Genomic DNA, 16,221 nt, shown 5'->3' with positions numbered 1-16,221 from the left:
AAGCAGAAAAACATATGTTTATCCAGAAATTCAACTTATTCTACCCATAACTTCCTACATTCTAAATTTCTCCCAGTTCAAATCCCTCTCTGAACCTCCATAGAGGTTTTATCATCCAGGAGGATCTTTTTGCTAAAAAAAATCATTAAATCCACCAGTATTTGGTCTCTTTCAATCCATATTTGACTTTAGTCTCTCAACTTTTCCTCGTGTCTCAAGATTTTGTTCAAGAAAAAGTGTCATCTTTAATAAAATGACTGTAATGTCCTGATACTGGCTGTAAGATGCAACTCCTTAGCTTTCAGAAACTGGTGGAATATCACAGATATTTTGTTGTTTGTTTGTTGTTTCTTGGATAATGGCGTGTTGCAACCAACTTGAAAATGTGCAGTTACAGTCTTTTAAATGAACGTGTTCCCCTAGATGCGTTCAGGGTCCCTGGGGAAACCCGGACATTTTTACGAGTTTTTAAAATCTGGCCAGACGGTCCGGCCAAGACGTGAAAAGAGGACATTTCTAGGTAAAACCCTACTCTATATGAGTCTGTAGCCTGAACAAGCTTGGGTATAACTTCACGCTGTATACGAGGACATACCGTAGTTACTAAATGTACTCCTGATGTCATGTGTGGTCACTTTGTTGGTTTGGTTACATGGTACGTCGTTTTGGAATAATACTTTGACTTATTGTGTAATATGGAATGTTAGAAAAGACTTGATTAAGTGATATTACACTAGCTTTGTTTCTATTAACTTTGTAAATCTAAATAGCACAATAAAAACCAAGGGAAGGAACCAGTTGGTATGTAATGCAAAGGGTAGCTTTAATGGGCAAAATCTGGCAACTAATAGTGAAAAAGGGCCAAATGTGGAACAAAAAGGAAATAAGTGGTATTAGTTGGGCAAAAGTTTGTTTATTGGGATGAAAAGTGGCCAAAAAAACATTAAAGAAAGGACAGAAATTGGATAAAAGTGTCAAAAAGAACTTGCATTAGTGGACTAAAATATTAAAAAAGGGGTATTTATTGGCAAAAGGAGCTAAAGTCTGAAAAAAGTTTCAGAACTTTTTGAAAAGGGGCAAAAATGGGACAAAGGAAGTTTCAAAATGGACAAAGGAAACAAAAACAATTGGTTAAAAGGTTTCCCCCTTTTAAGGTTTTCTCGTTGAATAATAATTCAAATTAAAGCTACAAGCAGCGTTGAACGGGTCCTCGCAACCAAACGCATGTCGGGACGTGGCACACGTTGAGGTGTGTTGCATGTCGTTGTGTGGCAGAAATATTAACGTGTTGAGACGTAGCTGACCATTTTCAAGGATTATATCACAAACTATCCTGCAATGTTCTGAGACAAATATAATGTCTATGTTTTCCTTTCCACCAATAGTAATAGTAATAGTTCTTCAGTACACTGAAGAATTCTGACATCATCACTGTAGAGAGTGATGATGTCACCAGTGCCAGCTGGGAGCCAATACAGTTTTCAAGCGGGCGCTATTGAGTCATTTTGCCAGTCACATGTGCAATTCCCCAAAAATATCACATTTTTCTCCAGTCCTAATAAGCGTTCAGTTTTCAACTGTGTTTCGCTGTGGGTGACCGTGGCTCAGGTGGTAGAGGGTCGTCTTCTGATCGAGAGGTTGGGGGTTCGATCCCAGTACCTGACTATGTGTCGAAGTGTCCTTGGGCAAGACACTGAACCCTAAGTTGCTCCCAGTGGTCGACTATAGCGCCTTGCATGTCAGTCCTGTCCCACTGGTGTGTGAATGTGAGAGTGATTGGGTGAATGAGCTGATATGTAAAGCGCTTTGAGACTGTTTCAGTGGTGATAAAGCGCTATATAAATCAAGTCCATTTACCATTTAGGCCCTCAAAAATGCAATCATTTGGCCGTAAATGCAATAATAATAATAAAAATGAGGTGCATGACAATAGAGTCTTATGCATAGTTGTGTTCAGGCCCTGATTAAGACTTAAAAAGCCACATTTTGAGCATAACTGACTTAAAAATGGCTTCTCCATAGTGTCTGATTATGTATTTTAATGGTCTGGACATAAAATGCCAGGGCTGAGTTTTAGTCGCAGTCCACCACTGTTAGCATGCTAACAAGCTACGGTAGAAAAGAGGATTGTGTAGCGCTCAGTGAAGGACTGACTGATGTGTTGGGCTCTAATAAGATGAGATTATGTTCAGTCGATGTGAACGCAGCCGTTTAGTGGAGAATCAACCTTTTTTTTTTTTTAACGCCGTAAAAACTGGCCAAAGCCCGAGAGCCGCGGAAAGCCGGCGTCTAATCAGTGCAGCTGTGAAGCGGATCAATGCAAAGCTTGCAGCGTGTTGCAGCACAGTCGAGTCATAAAGGCTGGAATATGAAAAGCTCTTTTTAAAGCTGTGAGTTCATCACCTCCACTGTTTGTCAAGCACATATCTTTAAAAAAACCCAGTCTGAGCGTCGGTTTATCTCTAGCTCTCCGTCTGTGTTCAGGAGCTGAAGGAGCGAGACTTTACTCTGGATAATCAACACAGCAATCACACACACACACACACACACACACACACACACACTGCCATCAGCACAGAGCACCAATAAAGCCTGTGTGTGTTTGAGAGGCGTTTAAGGACTCTCCGTCGTTCTCGCTGCAGAACGTCGTGACCGTTAGGACGACCTGCGAGAAAATAAAGAAATGTTCTATTTTCTCCTCCTTTAGAGACGAGGAAGGAAAGAAGAACTTTGGGTGGGAACGATGCAACAGGCTGCTTAGTCTTTAGTTAACTTAATAAAAAAGATTAAAATGTTGATGTTAATCGTTCCCATAATACTCTTAAAATTTAACTACTCCTCAGTAACACCAAGCACAGCTTTTATTCTGATACCTGACGTCAAACATGGGCCACAGGTCGCACAAAATGATTCCGAAAACACAAAAAATGTCAGAAAAATGTAAAAATGACAAAGAAATACACAAAACGACATAAAAGATACACCAAAGGACAACAAAATAAATAAAATGAAAACAGAAATACACAAAAAGTCTCCAGAAACACACAAGACGACTATAAAAATGCACAAAAATAAACAAAATGACAACACAAATACACAAGATGATTTCAAAAACACACGACTAACAGAAAGAAAATAAAAATGACTCCAAAAACATACTAAAGGACTACAGAAATACACAAAATGACCCAAAAAATTGCTCCAAAAAATGCAAAATGACAATAAAAATAAACCAAGTGAAAACCACAAAACAACAGCAATAATAAACCAAACCACAGGAAAAAATACACAAAAATAACTCCAAAAACAAACAAAACAAACAAACAAAATGATTAATAAATCCACAATGACACAAAAAAATCCTAAAATGACTTCAAAAGCTCACAAAACGTCATCAGTTCACAAAATGACTGCAACAACACACAAAATGACAACAATAATACACAAGATGTTTTCAAGAAACACACAAGAGACAAAAATCAAAATGATTCCAAAAACACACAAAACAACAAGAAAAATACACACAATTACCCCAAATATTACTCAAGACAATCAAAATCAAAATGAGAAACTCAAAACAACGGCAATAATACACAAACTGAAAACAAAATACACAAATTTCTAAAAACACAAAAAACAAACAAACGAAATGATTGAAAAATCCACAACGACACTAAAGATAATCCTTAAATGACCTGAAAAGCACACGTAATTTCATCAATACACAAAATAATATTATTAGTGCATGATTTACTTTATGATCCATGTTTTTGTGCACTGGGGCTGAATCATGTTGGAATAACAAAGTGTTCCCACAAAGCTGGAAGCATCACATCATCCAAAATGTGTGGGTATGCTGAGACTTTAGGCTCCGCCTTCACTGGACATAAGGAGCACACAGTAAAGGTTACTGGTATCGAAATAAATACAACCATGGTGTTCACAGACACGTTGACGGGATAACTTCTTCTTCTCATTCTGTCCTCGTCTTCCTCAGCACCGTTGGCTCTGATCCCAAATCCGAGTACAGTTGTTCCATTGATTCCTCCCTGAGAAAGATTACATGCTAAGTCATCAAAACCCTGCTCGTCATCTTCATTAACACTACATCTGAGTCTCCATCTCCTTTTTTCTCTCTGCGTCTTAATTCTTTTTCTCTTTTTTTTATCCTCGTTCACTTTTTCATCTGTTTGCGTGCGTCTGTCTCCTCCCTCCCTCCCTGGTTATTGATCCAGCCACAGTTTTCTGTCTTCTCCGTGCTGGCTGGCTGGCTTTAATCAATAGAGATAATTGTCTGCTTTCTCTCCATGCCAAACACGCTGGGCTTTTTTTCTCAATGAATCCCGGTCTTCCCCCTGCGCGGGAATCCCTCCGTTAATGACAGGAGATAACCTGCTTTCCTTACCGATTTTTGTCCCCCCCCCACCCCCCCTCCATTTGCTGCTTCCCTTGTTCATTGATTACCGTGAGATATTCCCCCGCGTGCGATCCCATCAGCAGATGTAAACACAGGCCAGCAGCACGTGGGGCCCGGCCTGTGTGTACGAAACGCACGCCTCGGCACAAATCTTCTGCTTCAAATGCACTAAATATACACCATAACACACAAAAAGAAATCATACAATGACTCAAGAAACACACAAAACAACAACAAAATACACAATAAACAGAAAATCATCTGGTAAAAGGCAATAAAAAATAAACATGTTACTCCAAAAACACACAAAACCACAACAAAATACACAAAAATTACTCGAAAAACACACAAAATAGCTGAAACATACACAGTTCAGGCAAATACACAAAAGTACACAAAGTGACACACACCTCAGCACAAATATTCAGCTTCATATATTCTAAATATACACCATAACACACAAAGCAACAAAAACTAAATCACAATATGACTCCAAAGACACACAAAATGACAAAAAAAACCACAATAAACAGAAAATCATATAGTATAAGACAACAAAAAATATACAAGTTTCTCCAAAACACACAAAACATCGACAGAAATACACAAAAGGAGACAAAATATACACAAAAATAACTCGTAACACACAAAGCGACTAAAAACAACAACAAAACACTCAAAAATGTCCTTTAAAAACACACAAAAATGACTCCAAAGACACACAAAATACAGAAAATCATTTAGTAAAAGACAACAAAAATACACAAATTACTCCAAAAGCACACAAACAACAACAACAAAATACATAAAAATGAATCCAAAGACACACAAAATGGCAGAAAAGTACACAACAAACAGAAAATCATATAGTTAGACAATAAAAATACACCGAAATTACTCCAACAACACACAAAAATGATTGAAAAATGCACACAAAATAGCTTAAAAATACACAAAACAACAGATAAAAAGCAAAACTAAATGATTCTATCCTCCATTTGCTGCTTCCCTTGTTCATTGATTACCGTGAGATATTCCCCCCGGCGTGCGATCCCATCAGCAGATGTAAACACAGGACAGCAGCACGTGTGTACAAAACGCACGCCTCGGCACAAATACTCAGCTCCAAAAATGTAGGCGGGACACGACGCCTCTAGGGGGGATGAGGAACACACACACGCTGCAGAACACACACACGCTGCAGTCACACACATTTATCATTCATTCATTTCTGATAATAAATGGCACAAAGTGCAGGAGGACAGATGTTTGCATCCTGTAATCCTAGAGCAGACATGGGCAACTACAAAACCACAAAAGAAATACGCAAAATGTAATAAATATACACACGAAAAACTTGTAACACACAGAGACAAAAAAGAAATCATAAAAATGACTTCAAAAACACAAAAAATGACTTTAAAAACACACAAAATGACTCAAAAAACTCACAAAATGACAAAAAAAATATGCAAAAGGAGACAAATATACTAAATATAAACACAAAAAAACTCGTAACACACACAGTGACAAAAATAAATCACAAAATGACAGAAAAATACACAATAAACAGAAAATCATATACAGTAGTATAAGACAAAAAACACACGTTACTCCAAAACGTTAACAAAATACATAAAAAGGAGACTAGGAATATTAATAAATAAGAATAAACTCAAAAATAAAGCAAAATCATCAAATTATTTTAAAAACAACAACATTCCTATCTGTTCATGAACTTTGCATCACAAATAGAACATTTTACACAGCCCAGATTCAACAATATTAGAAATGTAATGAACTTAGTGGACATTAAGTGTGTTTCCTACAGACGAGAACACGCTTCGTTTGAACACAGAGATGGAAAAAATAGACGATAACATCCACAATAGATCTTGGGACATTTTATTTTTGTGATAACTTGTCGTGCAATAAAACGCCAGATCTTTACTGTTAACCAATAGATTTTATTTGATCGTATAAAGGAAGAAAAACAACAAATATTCTCAAGAATCTGAAGAAGCTGTAAAATGCTGACACCACGTGATCTCAATGGGAGTCTGAACATCTACACATCGTTTCTGTGATGTCCTCTGTCCTCTGCCCTTCCATTGCATCCCGACCTCACCTCATTCAGCTTCATTCTGAGCGCAGTGATGACAGTGTGGCCTTGTCACACACACACACACACACACACACACACACACACACACACACACACACTGATACCATGGCTGCTGACAATCGTTGGTGTTGTAAATAGAACAGTGAGGGGATTGAAATGTGTCATTTTTAAATAATTAGCAGTTGAGCGAGTTCAGAGGAGGAAAAGGAGACACACACACGATACACACTCACTGTTCACACACACACACTTGATACACACTCACTGTTCACACACACACACCTGATACACACTCACTGTTCACACACACACACACATCTGGTACACACTCACTGTTCACACACACACCTGATACACACTCACTGTTCACACACACACCTGATACACACTCACTGTTCACACACACACACACATCTGGTACACACTCACTGTTCACACACACACACCTGATACACACTCACTGTTCACACACACACACCTGATACACACTCACTGTTCACACACACACACACACACACCTGATACACACTCACTGTTCACACACACACACACACCTGATACACACTCACTGTTCACACACACACACCTGATACACACTCACTGTTCACACACACACACACACCTGATACACACTCACTGTTCTTCTGTTGGGAAAAAAAATGTGTATTTATTTTGGACTGTAAATAGTTTTAAATTTAATTTTGTCTATTTTGTTTTTCATTTATATGTTTATAAAGTAACCACTAGCTTGATATTATCTCTCATTTTAAGGTTTGAAACTATTATGTATTTGTTTATTATAAAATGATGTGAATCTAGTCAAGACTGTGAACTGTTTGCTTTTTATTTTTGTGTAGATATTTATTTACTCATTTTTCTAATAACTACTATATGATGACAGTATCTGTCATTGTACGGTCTGAGAATTTTAATTAATGAATTAATTACATGTATTTGTTTGTTTATACACAAGGGCCATGGACTGTGAAGGGTTTTAAATGTGGTATTGTGTGTTAATAATTATTAATTGGTTTGTTTTTGTAATATTTACAACTTTGACATTAAAATCTCACCTATATTAAATGATTTATTATTCATTTACCTGCTCAGATTTATTTACATGAATTAAGTCAGGACTGTTGATGTATACACATTTATAAATTATTCTTTTATTTGTGTATTTCTATATTATTATCTTGACAACATGTCATTTTTAAGGTTTGAAAATCTTTATTTAATTACATTTTTTGTTAACTTATGTATTTATTGTTACGTTTCACTTTATTTTAATGTGTTGCAAGCTGCAACTTTCCATGTTTAACTATTGTATTTGCATTTACGGACCAATAATAACAGCTGAAGGCTTCGCTCTGCAGCAGCGTGGGTTGATTTAAACACAGTGTGTTAGCATGTGATGCTAACATGACTTTTTTTCAAACTTTGTGTAAAGTCACGCTCTCTGACTCGTCGCGCTCCGTGAAAACAGATAATTGTTGTTTACTCCGACTGAATCCCAGTGGGTTATAGCCTCCCCCCTTATCTCACCTCTCAGCTACTTTACTCACACCACTGACTGACCACAGAGTGTGTGTGTGTGTGTGTGTGTGTGAGAACGCTAGAAACATCATCTATGCTGAATAAAGACACACACACACAAGCCACAATTAAAGTAGAAATAATGAAATCTACAGCTTGCACATAATATTGTAGTGATAACTCTAATGTATCATACTGGCATCCTGTTGTGCGTCAACCTAAACACACACACACACACACACACACACAGGCAACACAATCCACCCACGAAAAGATAGAATTTTCCATTAAATTGCTTGTTATTGTATAGTCTACCCCCTATGGATATGATCCACACACACACAAGATTCTCAGATTCTCTTCATGGCCATTACAATTATGTCTGCCTCCGAAGGCTGTAATTGTGTGTGTATGTGTTTGTGTATATTTGTATTGGTGTGTGTGCGTGTGTATTTGTATGTGTGTGTGCTCAGAGCTTTTCCACTCCTTGTCCGTGTGTGTTTTCAGTCGTCAAAGACGTTTGAATCTCCTTTAACGCACACCTTTACACTTAAGAGTTTGATTTTGCTCCAAAAATCCTGTTTTTTTTTTTTTAAATCACAAAACTCAAAATAAAATGTTATTAAATGCTTGCTTTCAATTTTTAGCAAAGTAAATATTCCCTGTAGAACAAACAGTTTTTGTGTCCCCTCCAAAATAAAAGTCAGCCACGGTCTACTGTCTGCTGCTTCTGATAAACCATGGAAACATGTCTGATTCCCACGTCCTTTAGATATCTGTGAAAAAGTCTTTAAAACACACACATATTTATATATTTATATATATATGAATATTATACTTGTTAAGACTTTAAAAAGAAAAAAGGAAGCAAACAATGTTCATTAATTATTTTATTCACTTCTGTGACTTTTTGTTTGTATCTAATAACAATTTAACTTATTGGGCTTCTTTTTTATTTACGTATTGAATCATCTAGTTATTTATTGCAATAATTTCCTCATGCATGCAATAACTTATGTTTTATTGAGTTGAAATTTCAGAATTTTTTATTTAGTTGAAAATTTTGGATTTTGTTCAAATGAATCACTCTTTCTTTTCAATCATTTTTTATTAGAATTCAATGCTTTATTTTAATGGGGTTTTGTTTTTGCTAATGAAAACATGAAATTATACATTGTAGTAATACTGGGACTGAATAGATGTTTCTAACCCCGGGAAACGTGAAGTATCACAGATTCATTTTAGAAAACGTTCTTTGAGTTGAAGATAGTTAAGTTTCCAAAGCGATAATAATGAAACAACGTGAAAGCAGACAATTATTCCATTGAAACAAATGCTGTCATTTATTTTTAAAAATTGCTAAATGCTCTGGACTTCTCAGAGTGAAATGAGTAGAATCTACATTGAGTTCAATATGTGGTCTGAAAAACCAGATTCTCTGGCAGCTAGACTGAAAGAGTTAAAAGAAGATATCAAATCTATTGGAGCCAGTTCTCCAACAATGAAAACATTACAGCACCAGAAACCAAGTAAATGTGCCCTGTTAATGAGAATCAGACGTGTTTGGGATCAACGTGTCTAAGGTTTGGCTCAATACGAGCTTATCCTGAAGCCTAAGGCATGCCAATGTATCCACGACCGGTGGGCGTGCAAGAACCGCTATTGTAAACCCTCGGGGAAGGGCCCAGGTAGCCCTTCCCCCCCGCCCAAATTCCCCAGCAGAAAGGCTGAGACCCACGTCCAAGGAGCAACCAGCGCCGCATCCACCAGTGGCCGGGTCACGAGCCAGCACGGGCCAGACCCCAGGCCCAGAGGGAACTGGTCTACAGGCAGCCTGCCCCGAGACGGTGGCAGAGGCAGATCCCCCATGCAGCCACAGATAGCCCGAGCAACAAGAAGGCAGAGTGACGGACCGCAGCACTTTGCCTCAGGCGTGGCACCGGCAGGCATGCAAGGGCACAGTCCGTTCCGCCCACCCCACAAGGCCCCCGTCCAAACCAGCCTTGCCCGACCACAGGGCCCACTGGCCCCCAAGAGCACCCCACCGGCCCCCGTTACCCCCAACGGCTACTGACAGACACCCACCGCCGCAAGAAAGAGACATACCAGCGGTGCGCATGCAGAGCAGCAGCCAACAGACACAGATGCCCGGACCCCCCCCCACCAACCCATCGACCCTCAGATGGCAAGACAGCCCAACCAAGAGGCCTTTGGCACCCTACCCACATCAGCATCGGCAAGGATACCAACGCACTCCCCCTCCCTACGCCATTCCGACAGGCCACCCTATGCCATCGCGTCTCAGGAACCGCCCCAAGACCAACAAGACACAAGGCCAGCACCCAGAGGAAAGTCACCACAACACACCGCAAGTCAGATACAGCACGGACACATACTGTGACGCGACTCCCCAGCCAAACGCCCCTCTGAATGTGTCGGGCAAGTGGAGATGTAGGCCTGTCCAGGGAGTAAGCTGAAATGCCCCCCCTCCCTCACCACGAGATCACCGACAAACAAGTTCACCTCAGTGTAACAAGTACCCCCAACCAGACGCTGCCAGCCCCCACCCCCACCCCACTTACTATAATCATGCAGCAGCAACTTTCCCTTTTAGCCTATGCAGCTAGTAGTTGGACTAGTGAGCAGCTCTATTTAGAACATCAAAGACAGAGAATGTTTGATGTCATCGATATATGTATATATATTCCATTGTCGGACAGTATTACCTTACCCTGTGTGGGTTGGACAGGGTAATACTTAACACGGGGTGAGAATAATGTTTTAACCATTGTCATTGATTTTGTTCTGTTTTGTTTTTTGTTCTATTTCTGTTCTTCGCATCAACTGCCAAGTTAAATTCCTTGTGCTGTTTTTAGTGCTGTACTGTACTTCGAATAAAAACATTTTTGATCTGATTCTGATTCTGAAGGGGTGGGTTTCATTGATTGCGGCTCAGACAGTCAAAATCCTGCGATGTCTGAACAAGAGGCCTTACTGCAGCACCTCCTGGAGGAAATCACCAGTGAACAGACTCAGCTTTTATCGGTCACTGAACCTCACAGTAAAAAAACCTACAAAAATCAACTTGAGGTGTTGAAGGACAGCGTGACGGCACACATTCAGGCCATTGAAACAAATCCTGAGCATTTTGAGAGCCCGCCCACCGATGGACCATGTTGGGATAAAGCCGTAGTACCAGTCTCAGGCATGTATCCGAGTACAACACGTGGAACCAGTGGAACTACATTCCTCAACTACATTCCTCAACAGCCGACGCAAAACCTCCCAAATGCTCTGAACTGGTTAAAGGGTGAATGGCATCGACTGAACATCGAATACAATAATAGTTTATATAATCCAGATTATTTTTACAGGGCACAACTTGCAGCTAAACTCATAGAGTTGGAAACTTATATTAAAACTATTGAAGGTCATTGTTTTGAAAACACGTGTCAGGTCCCCAACAATGGAAGTGTAAATGTGACAAAAAACAATTCAAACTGCCCTGAAAGTCAAAGTGAAACCATTCTTAAACAGTTTGAGGATTGCAAACACCGTGATCAGCTGAATGAGAACAAACGACAAGCCCTGTTGAAGAAGCTGCATAAAGAGAAGGATGAGACGTTCACCGAGTACCATCGTCTCCCATTCGTGATCTGCACTGAGCGCACGAAGACTCTCAGGGCCAAGCTGGATGTCAAACTGGATCAACTGGTCGGAATTATCGCCTTCGTCACTCATGCCGACGGCATCGATTTCTCCAGCAACCTGGACATGAAACAACTATTGGATTTATATGAAATACCAGAAATGGAAATGTGCACAAATACTCCAGCCGTGCAGGATAAACCAGTGCCTCTTCCTCCGTGCACCCCATCGGCCACACTGCCTTTTTATCCCACACAGGGAAACTACGGCAACGGCGGTTCCCAACCCGTAGCGGTGAAGAAACCACCGCAACCTTTCCAACCACAATCCAAAAAACCAGCGGGTTTGTCACTGCTGGATTCTGCGGCGATGTTGGTTCGTAAAGCAGCCGGTAATCATCTATTCCCCTCCATACTGCAGTAGGAATTTCTCACTGCCACTATGACTGCGCCATCGGTTATGGAAGGTGGCAATAGATGCACATTTGAAACTACAAACACGATTTACGGAAAGTTTACTCCACGAATGCAACCCCCTCACCCCTCTGGGTGAAATGGTGAAATGTACAGTAACGTTTAGCTGCTCAGCGATTATGAGCATTTACGTGGCCAAGGGTGGACGGCCACATCATTTGTACACCATTTGTTTTATAAGTTTCCCTGTGTGACATTTGGCATCTGGCTTTAACTGGCTTACCTTATTTTAAGGGTTTGCCTCTGAAAAAAAGAAACTAACAAGTACGTTATGCTATAATAGTTAGAGGAAACCCCAATTACATCACAGAGAAAACATCAAAACATCTCAAGGCAAGGAAAATATCGAGATATATATTGTGTATTGTGACATAGCTTGAAAACATTGAGATATTTAAAAAAGGCCATTTCGCCCAGCCCTAGCGTAAACACACACAACTTTTCCCGTAGTCTCCTTCTTTTCTCTCTGTCCCTGAGTCCTCCTCATGTCCCCTGGATAGTTCTCCTCCCGTGTCCTGTCTGCTGGAGGCAGGTTCTCCTGCATTAGCGTCATCGCTACAGGTGCTGCTACTAGCTACGCTCACTGCTGCTGTGCTGCTGCTTTTTTGTGCTGTTTCCACAGAAACAACCTTGGACTTGTTTATCTCAGGCTTAGCTTCACTTATTGGCAAAAAAACTATTCAAATTGAACTGCCTTTTTTTTTTTTAGCCATCTTTTATCGTTTTCAAAGCTGACAAGGCAAATTTTTTGCGGAAAAATCACACTTTAGATGTAGCGTGGGCGTGGCCTGACTTTGCCCTCTCTTCCTCACTCGCGCTCAGTTTTTACATTCAGTTTTGTGTTTACAATGAAATTTACAGTGATTTCAACACAATACAAGATGTCCAAATATAATACTTAATAACGTAATCAAAACACCTAAAAGCAAGTGAGGTGACCAAAAATTAGGTGCCGCGGCACAAATAAAGCTCTGCCTGACGCTGCCTTTTGGAAAGGAATGGTTTTATATAACAAAGTTTTATTATTGAGTTTTAGAGTGGTCGTCTAAAATTCATTCCTGGTCTGGGTCGGTTCTTAGAAGTCAAAAAAACTAGTGGCGAGCACTTCTGCGTGTGCTCCAGGTTTGGTTTTCTCCGGGTACTCCTGGTCTTGTCCATCCATCATATAACATGTGTTAGCTTTATAACATGTGTGTTAAGTTATTCAGGAGTGACGGCCGCACGTTCAAATGTGTGAACACTTTGTTTAAAGACGTAGTCGTTTTTGTGTATGTAAACCTTTGTCCTCGAATGAATTTTTTTTCTTGTTATTGTGGAATTTAGCAAAATGAAATAATTTTGGTAATCCTAACTGACCTGAAACAGCAGAGGTTTAGTCTGATTTAACTTCAGACAGTTAGAAAAAAAATGTTATGTGTCTTTTTGCACAGTGTATGTAAACTTCTGGTTTCAACTGTAATTACTGAATTATATTTAATTAGTTGTGTTTTTAAGTTATGCTTACTTAGAAAACAAATATAGTTACATTTACTCAAAAATTATTAGTTAAAGTTACTCAAAAAGAAAGAACATGTTACACCAACTTGACATAATTAAGTTATTAGAGCTTTTTCTTTAACTTTGACTATAAACTACTTAATCTATTTAATTACTTTGAACGTTCGGGTTTACAGTGTTCACTAATTATATTGGACAGAATGTGCAGTACTATATGTCATTTTGATTTATTAACTTTTATTGTTATTTCTTTATTTTTCTGTATTCTGTAAAGCAGCTTTGAGTCCCAAAAAAAATGACATAAATTTGATGCAATATTATTATTATTATTATTATTATTATTATTATTATTATTATTATTATTATTATTAATAATAAATTTGATTATATTTTTTATATCTGCACTATCATCTATGTTTGTGTTTATTTTTGTTTCTTTTACCGTGTTACTGCAACAATGTGAAGGTATTTTCCTTTTCTATTCTACAAGTGTATATTTGTGATATAAAGGTAGCAGATATAGCAGTGAGCATCAGTCTGTGTGTGTGTGTGTGTGTGTGTGTGTGTGTGTGTGTGTGTGTGTGTGTGTGTGTGTGTGTGTGTGTGTGTGTGTGTGTGTGTGTGTGTGTGTGTGTGTGTGTGTGTGTGTGTGTGTGTGTGTGTGTGTGTGTGTGTGTGTCCTAGGTAAACCACTGCCTCCTTTCGTCCTTTTTTCCATTCATTTGAATTCTGTGATTTTCACCATAAAAATGTTGAAATCTTACAGAAAACCACTGAATTTCCTCTCGTCGTAGCTTCTGTTTTACACGTCACGTTGACAGTGTTGGGTGTTGAGGACCAACGGGCCCTGCGAAGGTGCCTCCAGTGTGCGAGTGTCTGGATCCCCCCTCTGAGGGGCCCCGATCGATACCAACTCAGAGCAATAAAGCTTTCCCCCTGTCATCTCCACAGAATACAAAGCAGAGCAGGGAGGAAGGGGGAAGGGTGCAGGGGGGGGGCTGTTCCGCTAGCCACACCAATTTCCTAACCATCCAACCCCCCACCCCCCCCACCTCCACCTCCCTTTACTTCTCCTCTCCCTAATTTCCACCTTCCTTCCCTCCCCCTCTGCGGCTCCTTCACCCTTGACTCTGACGCTGCCTGTATTTTATAATTAATGCTGTTTGAATAAATACGCTTAATAATTCATCCTCATTATTTAAGGGTGGGGGGGGTGATGGATGGTCTGTAAGAAAGTAGAAAGTAGTGTGTGAGGGGGAAACAAACGCACCTCCATGTGATGCTGCTACAGGATGGGTGATGGCCACGGGCAGAGGGGGGAGGGGTGTGGAGGTATTACACCGACGTGGAGAAGCTCGCCAAAGAAAGGGGGTGGGGGGTGGGGGTATTTAACGGGACAGGAAGGGAGAGGTCAAATAATTGCTCCGTTTAATTGGAGGCCAATTTAAGTCTGAACCGATCAATAAACGTGTAAACAGAGCCGTGTGAAGGATCGCTGCGTAGATCCACAGCACAGATATAAGACTGTCAGAATAAAAGTGATAGAATACAGTGAAGTTACTCTAAATGTTCAGAATCATCAGAGAGACAGAGTCAGAGGTTGTGCTTAAATCAATCAATGGTTTTATGAACAGATTTTAAATAACACAGAAATGAATCAACAAGAATAACAAGTCATTATTAAAACAGGCACTCGTCTAATACACAGCTGTGGTCTGCAGTGGACCCCCACTCTCAATGTGTGTCCGAACCCACAGACCCAGGGTCCGAACCACTCCAGCCTCCAGTTGTTCTCAGTGTTTTATCCACTCGTCGTTGTCTCGTCTCTCCTCTCGTTGGCCTGGCACATGGTTTCAGACGTCAGGGTACAAACGTTAACACATCAAGACTATTTAAGATTATTTGTGCAGGAATAAAATGTAAAAGTTTACATCTAACAGCATCACTTTAATAAATAGAAGATGTTTTACATTTAAAAAATCAAACAAGCACTTATTGTAGTTATTTAAAGATGACGTTTACTGCTGATTTAAAGCAAATTACGTTGAAGATTATTGATTGATCAGTTATTATTTATCATTGAGGGAGTCTAAGGCGTATTTCTTTATTTTTGTATATGTATGAGTTGTTTAATGTGTATTCATTTTTTTATTTGTTAATTTTGGTCTCAAATTGTCTTTTAGTGATAATAATCTTGACTGTCCCTGTTATTATATCTGATTTGTCTCATCGCTTACGTACAGCTTGTGTTGTTGTTAGATTTGTAAAAAAAAAAGTGACCTGAATATATTATCTTATGGTTAAATAAGGGTTATTAGATATAAGGATATTTAGTATAAGGATATATAAATAATATTTCCCATCAACAAAACACAATTTCTACCAAATTCATAATTTGGTAGAATACAGCATTTGAAAAACCATGTACAAAGCTCATTTAAAAATCTTAGCCACAAATCTGCAAAAGCTTTGAAATAAGAGAAAGTAATTATAACTTGCGAGGAATAGAGTTATTTATAAAACCC

General features: G+C 39.3%; 1 protein-coding gene across 1 annotated transcript in view; it reads left to right on the top strand.

Moving 5' to 3' along the window:
- The window catches only part of LOC114472319 (POU domain, class 2, transcription factor 1-like), an 84,279-nt gene that overhangs the window by 39,194 nt on the left and 28,864 nt on the right, over nucleotides 1-16,221 (top strand). The window lies entirely within an intron of this gene.

The sequence above is a fragment of the Gouania willdenowi genome, chromosome 11, assembly GCF_900634775.1.
Source record: "Gouania willdenowi chromosome 11, fGouWil2.1, whole genome shotgun sequence".
Classification (NCBI taxonomy): domain Eukaryota; kingdom Metazoa; phylum Chordata; class Actinopteri; order Blenniiformes; family Gobiesocidae; genus Gouania; species Gouania willdenowi.
This window is presented reverse-complemented; position numbering and strand designations above follow the sequence as displayed.